The sequence below is a fragment of the Haemaphysalis longicornis genome, unplaced genomic scaffold (assembly GCF_048455015.1).
Source record: "Haemaphysalis longicornis isolate Haplotype H1 unplaced genomic scaffold, Haemaphysalis longicornis Haplotype H1 scaffold_1, whole genome shotgun sequence".
Lineage (NCBI taxonomy): Eukaryota > Metazoa > Arthropoda > Arachnida > Ixodida > Ixodidae > Haemaphysalis > Haemaphysalis longicornis.
The window spans coordinates 125,903,997-125,910,699 of record NW_027526203.1 but is presented as its reverse complement, the minus strand read 5'-3'; the positions used below and the strand labels follow the sequence as shown (position 1 = coordinate 125,910,699).

Sequence of the window (6,703 nt, the reverse complement as noted above, 5' to 3'; positions counted from 1 at the left end):
ATAGTAATAGGTTATGAGGGACACGGTCGAATGCTTTAGAGAAATCTAAAAATATGGCGTCAGTTTGAAGATTTTCGTTAATGAAGTGAAGTATATATCATGTGTGAATTCCGCTAGTTGGGTTTCATACGATATTAGCTTCCGGAAACCATGTTGATGAGCAAAGAAAAAATTGATGGACTCCAGATAAGTCATGAGATTTGAAGCTATGATATGTTCGAGCATTTTAGATGGGATACTGGTTAAGGAAATAGGTCGGTAGTTTGCTGGGATTGCGCGGTTGCCTGATTTAAAAATTGCAATAACCTTAGCCTTCTTCCAATCGTCTGGTACGTTTCCTGTTTGTAATGATTGTGTGAAGATCAAGCAGAGTATCTGGCTAGAGACTGAAATGGTACTTTTTAGTAATTTACTGTTAATACTGTCACAGCCGGCCGAAGAAGAAACTTTTAGATCGTTAATCAGTTTAGATATTCCTTCTGGAGAGATGTCAATTCCTGGCATCGCTACAGCTTCTGGATCCGGCAATGCTGCGGTATCAGTGGTATTAGCAGGGGAAAACACAGACGAAAAGTGGTCATTCAAAGCAGAAGCGCACTGTGCGGCGTCGATGGGTTCTTCGTCAGCATTAGTGAGGTCTAATCGATTAGATTGTGACGTAGGGGAAAGCATGCGCCAAAATTTGTTAGGGTTTGATTGAAGAATCAGTAATAGGTCATCGGAAAAGAATTTAATTTTTGCAGCTTTGAGTTCGGTTAAGTACTGTTTCGCGCATGAGCGATAGCGCTCCCATGCAGCTGGACTTCGGCTTAGGTGAGCCGATCTGTACAAGCGTTTCTTCCGGTTGCAGAGTGATTTTAGCTGTTTGTTAAACCATTGACAGTTGGAATCTGATTTAATGAGGGTAGTAGGAATGTATTTATTTTTAAGGTTAAGCATTGTAGTCTTAAAAAGTTCCCAGTTAGCATTGACACTACGAGTTAGGTGCGTAATCATGAAGTTACCTAAGAATTTTGTGAGTTCGTGATTAACGGCGTTAAAATTTCCTCTTTTGTAATCTGTGATTATTTTGTGTGTGAGTGATTTCTTTTTCAGCGGGGAAGAGATGCAGATATGGATTAGTTCGTGGTCACTAAGACCAGGGAGCGTGTTAGTTGATTTTATGTCGTCAGGGCACGAAGTTAGCAGGAGGTCTAGGATATTATTACCCCTGGTAGGACAGGTTATGGCCTGGTGAAGATTAAAATCAAGTACAGTGTTTAAAAATTGATGTTCTTGAGACGGTTACCCATTCGACACCGAAAGCAACGACCAGCTTATTGCTGGGTAGTTGAAGTCTCCGAATAAAAATATGGGTGCCTTAGGATATTTATTGGTAACTGTAAGTAGGGATTGATGAAGTAGGTCGCAGAAGTCGGGGTGGCTGTCCGGTGGCGTATAGCAGGCGCCAAAAACAAATTTCGAGGCTCCGTTTGAGACAAGTGCCCAGTTTAATTCTATTTTGTCATCATGGAATATAAGTGAAGATGCTAGGGTATTAGTAATGGCTATCAGCACGCCACCTCCTGTCTTGCTATCTCGATCACGGCGAAAAATTGTGAAGTTCAAGTTGGAGGGAAACACTTCCGTATCTATAATGTCTTCATGCAACCATGTTTCAGTTAGTATGACTATGTCAGCACTGATATCATTTATGAAACTGTAAAGTTCATCGCATTTAGGAATTATGCTTCGTATGTTAGTAAATGCGATATTTATGTTTAGAAATGCCATAGGACGGATACACGTGTTACACGAGGCGGAATGATTCGAAACCTGTCATGTGCTGCCAACGGAGGTGGCTTGTGATAGTGGGTTGTTATCCAATGTAATGATGGGGGAGTTTTCAAATTCTGTAATGCTATCATTTTTCGCGTCATAGAAGTAGGTCTTGTTTCCAACAAACAGCTTGTCCATTCTCAGCATAAATGCACACTTTTTTGGCCGAATGAACTTAAGCAACTTAGCACGCGCAAGGCGAGTGGCTGCAGCAAAATCTTCCCTTACGGCGAAGGTCGTTTCTTTAAGCTTGATTCCGCAGCCTAAAATCGTTTGTTTTGTTTTGAAGTGAGCAAGCTTTACCACGATTGGTCTTTTTTTGTCAGGGGCAAATTTTCCGATCTGATGAGCACGTTCAATTGCACTTGGTTCGATCGTAATACCGAGTTGGGTGGTGCAAAATTTTAGCACGTTAAGTTCGGATTCTTCCCATGATTCTTTTAGGAAGTCCTCAATACCAAAGAAGAGAAGGTTATTGCGGCGCAGTCGATTACTAGCGTCGGTATTAGGAGCTTTTAGTGTTTCTATTTCATGCTTGATTTTGACGGCGTCTTCGGGTACGGCGTTCGGTGAGGGTTCAATTTGGACTGTTTCTAGCGCTACAATTCAGTTTGTTAATGTTGAGAGAACTGTTTCATGGTTAGTTTGTACTGCCTTGAGCTGGTTAATATCTTCACGAATGGTTAGGACGGTTTCATCGAGCTTCTTGATAGCATCAAATAGGGCTTCTATCTGAGCTTTAGTTGGGCCGGGGTTTAGTTCCACATCTCCGGACAGCAATAACATCAACTGTGACAGCAATTGTAGGGTGCACGCCTTGTAACATGTACATAGCAAGTTGCGGAATTTGAGGTCGTAGGGGCACGACACCGCGACAAGGAAGTAGTTGCTGGTTGAGTATTGTTTAGAATGTGTCAGGTAACTAACCTTGAAGGTCAGGAGCGGCGTAAACATACTGCGCAAACCGGTGTCGGGCCCCGAGGTGAGGGTGATGTTCTAATGATTAAGTAGGCCGGATAGGTCCCACGTGATTGGTGACGTCGACGATGAGTAGCGTAGCCAGGCGTAGTTGCAGGCGCAGGGTGCTGTCGGCGGGCTGGTGATCGGTAACAGGATCCGTCGTTGATCCAAACAGCGCGTGGGCGCTAAAAGCACGGGTAGGCCACCGGGTGGTGACCAAGCGTAGTTGCCCAGGCCAGCGGTGTCAGCAACCCAACAGGCCACGATCTGGAAGGTCAGGAGCGGCGTCAACATACTGCGCAAACCGGTGTCGGGCCCCCGAATTAATGCCATTAATTCTCTGCCACACGCAAAAATGTAATGACGTTAAGTATAATGTCATTTTTGGTTTAAGGAGTTCCGCACAACTCGTTCCCCTTCACGAACGCCTTAAATCTGCCTACTCTCGAACGCGATGAACACCAAATGAAACCAATGAAACTCTCAGCACCACAGCGTTGACGCAGAAACGTAGCTGAAGTTCGAAATAAGATGATTTTTTGTGCACTCTTGGTGGCGAAGTGTTCTTAAGGAGACGAAGTACACTAAAACAGCGGCAAAGGCAAAACATCGTGGTACTCGTCGTTTTGAATTTTTCAGCTTTGGCTACCGCTGCCAGGCGACGGCAGCTGCTGGAGCCAGTTTTAGAAACGCTCACACCATTTTTTAGAATACACTTGTTCTCGTAAGGTTTCCTTTCACACAAAAAAAACATTTTAACCCTTGTAACACGTTTTTCTCTACGTTAAAAACTTCTACAATGAGTGCATTTCTCCTTTCGGTCACTCTCACCATCATGACTAACACATTGATGTCTTCGCTTTTTCGCGTGTAGCACGGCCCGCCCAAATAATGTCATTCCATGTCTTAAGGGCTTAAACTCTTAATGTCGTTTTTCGTGTACACGTGGCACGGGTATAATTTATGCATGGTTAAAATAGGGTTTGTGGTCATTTTAGGGCACCCTGCGAAAGGGGAGCGATGGTGCACACTGTAGGAGTAGTGTTGCTAGTCTCGCACGTTCTTGGAAGAGAAGACTGCCGTCGCTTTACCCAACCCAACTTTAAAACCCGCTTGTAAATTTTTAAATGACAAAACATTCAATGCCTTTTTTAAGGATCGTTTTTTATCCGGGCCGGGTTCCTTGAGCAACTTTGGGGTCGATGAGCGCCACACTGCTGACCCCGAACCCACATAAGCCATGTTTAAGTGGGACGAGGGATGGACAGGCCAAGGAAAGCATTATACCGCAAACAGTGGCTGCTTGGGTGTTGATGAAGCGATGGTTGATAAGCTCAATATCTGTGCAGCAGGCAGAGAGATGCGCGGACATGCAGAATGCGAGGCAAAAGCGAGGCAAATGAAGATGAAGCCATCTTCATTTTCATATGCCGTAATATTATTCACACTTCCCCTGGAACTATTAGTCCACAAAATTGGCCCGCAACGAAGCAATACTGGAGCCATTCCAAACCTTGTTACTCACACCCCGACAACTCCCGGTGTTTTTTCATCGTGCAGTCCGTAGAGGGAGCCACCAACATTAACAGCTAATTCGTGTTTACATTCTAAAGTTTGTCAGAACGGTTCTTAAAAAAACTACCAAGAAAAAATCTAACATCGCAAAATATGGATATCCAAGTGAAAAATGCAGAGCAGCCCAGCACTGTTCTCCGGTGAGCTGGGGAGGTGCGGTGCCACCTCGGCAATAGTATGGCCAAAGGAAACCGACGGAGAGCTGTATGAAGCCTTGGGGAACAGACTGTAATTGCTTCTCGACGTATCACATGAAGCGTGACCGAAAAGAGATAAAAACAAAGCACACCGTAGTAGTTGTATTTCGCTGCACTCTACGAGAGTTTGTGAACGCAGCTTTCATTTACTGTACAGATAGAGCGTATATAGAATACACATGACGTTGCTTGAGCTGCCAGACGTATGGGAATGTATGAAACATATGTCGATGTAACTGAATATGTGGAAAGTATTCCGGAGATGGCCCGACCAATAGCCAGACAAATGTAGAACTACATTATTTAGCGCTGCAGCTGTAACGGAACCCACCATGGTTACTATCGCTTTTATAAAAAAACTTAAGAATAAAGAAAAAAAATCTATTACTTGCAAATTACTAAGCAATTCCTCGATCTGACGCTTGATTTTAACCTATACCAAGCTATAACGTGCCCCACAAGGGGCGACAACACTTCAGATCTTCTTCTAACATCAAGCCCGGATGACATAAAGCGCACAACAGTACTCCCTGGGTTCAGCGACCATAACCTTTTCCACAACTGCATATCTCTACCTCTGATTCGAAGGTCGCCAACTGAAAAATTCATAACTGATTAAAAACGATGAAATTTTGACGCTATCAACGACAAACTTGGTTATTTTGTTGACAGTTTTCGTGAATTGTATCAAACCCGTTCAGTAAACGCCAATTGGCAGATGTTCAAAACACAATACTAAATTTAGAAAAAACAGTATATTAAAACAATTCGCGTAAAATCATATTCCAATAATCATTGGTTCAAGAAACAATTGAAAGGTCTTTTAAATCGAAAAAAAAACGGCTTTACAGCACCGCCAGTCAACGCAAAAACCCTGTAATGTGGGAAAAATATCACCTGTGCGCCAAAAAAATATATTAAGGAACTACAAAAAGATAAATGTAAATACTTTTCATGAGACCTACTATGAATCCTCCGCTCAAATCCGACTGAATTCTGGTGCATGCTCTCTAACAAAACTCAAAGTAACAACATTGAACTTCTAGACCCAGACGGGGAACCAATGGACACAAAACACGTTGTAACTGCCTAAAAGGACTACTTTTCTTCTTAATTCTCAACCTCTAGCATTACCGAGTCAACACAACTACCTACCAGTTACCCCGCCGCTGTAGCCTCCGAAATAGCGATTAACCCTGAAGGAATCATAAACTAATCAATATTCTTAAAATATCTTCAGCGCCAGGATGTGACCAAATAACCCCCTAACGTTTAGTAAACACCGTCACAGTGGTTAGTCAGATTCCTTGCCTCATCTTCATGCAGTCCATCGAAACAGCTGAAATTCCAGACGATTGGAAGATAGGCCGAATACTTGCGGTCTTCAAAACGGGAGAACGAACCAATCCAGCAAACTACCGCCAAATTTCTCTGACTAGCATTCCCTCTGAATTACTGGAACACATTGTATCTTCTCATGCCGTGACTCACCTTGAATCAATAAATTTCTTCTATTATCAACAGCATGGTTTTCGAGCACTTCTTATGTGAGACTCAATTAGCCGAGTTTTTATTAATTGATGGTAGGGTTTAACGCGCCGACGCAACGCAGGCGATGAGGCGCGCCGTAGTGGAGGGCTCCGGATTAATTTTGACCACCTGGGTATCTGTAACGTGCGCCGAAATCTCGAACACACGAGCGTTTTGCTTTTACCCTGCATCAGAAAAGCTGCCGCCGTGGCGGGGAATCTAAATTAGCCGAGTTTACCCAAGACCTACTACAAAGCATGCATGATAACCTTTAGATAGATGCTATATTCCCTGATTTTTCCAAAGCTTTTGATCGCGTACCACATAATCTATTACTTAGCATAGAGTTTCATACTAATTTATACTAGAGGGAAATCTGTTGCTGCAGTCGCGGGCCGCCGTGTGTGGCGCCATTGCTGCTAGCGACGTTCCTCGCCTACTTGGCTTAGGTAGCCATATGGCTTTTTTTTGTCTCGAAGTCAAAATGAACCAAAAATGGTAACATTTTTCTTGTTCATCGTGCACGAAGCTTCTAAATAGTCACTTTTGGAGGTTCAATTTTATAATAATAAAAGAATTTTGATGGACCTTCTACAGTAATAGTGCCGGTTTTTTGCAGCCAG

The 6,703-nt window shown here is 43.2% G+C and overlaps 1 pseudogene; it reads right to left on the bottom strand.

Moving 5' to 3' along the window:
• Positions 1-1,818: 1,818 nt before the first annotated feature.
• On the bottom strand, positions 1,819-3,111 carry LOC144149371 (uncharacterized; annotated as a pseudogene).
• Positions 3,112-6,703: the final 3,592 nt, after the last annotated feature.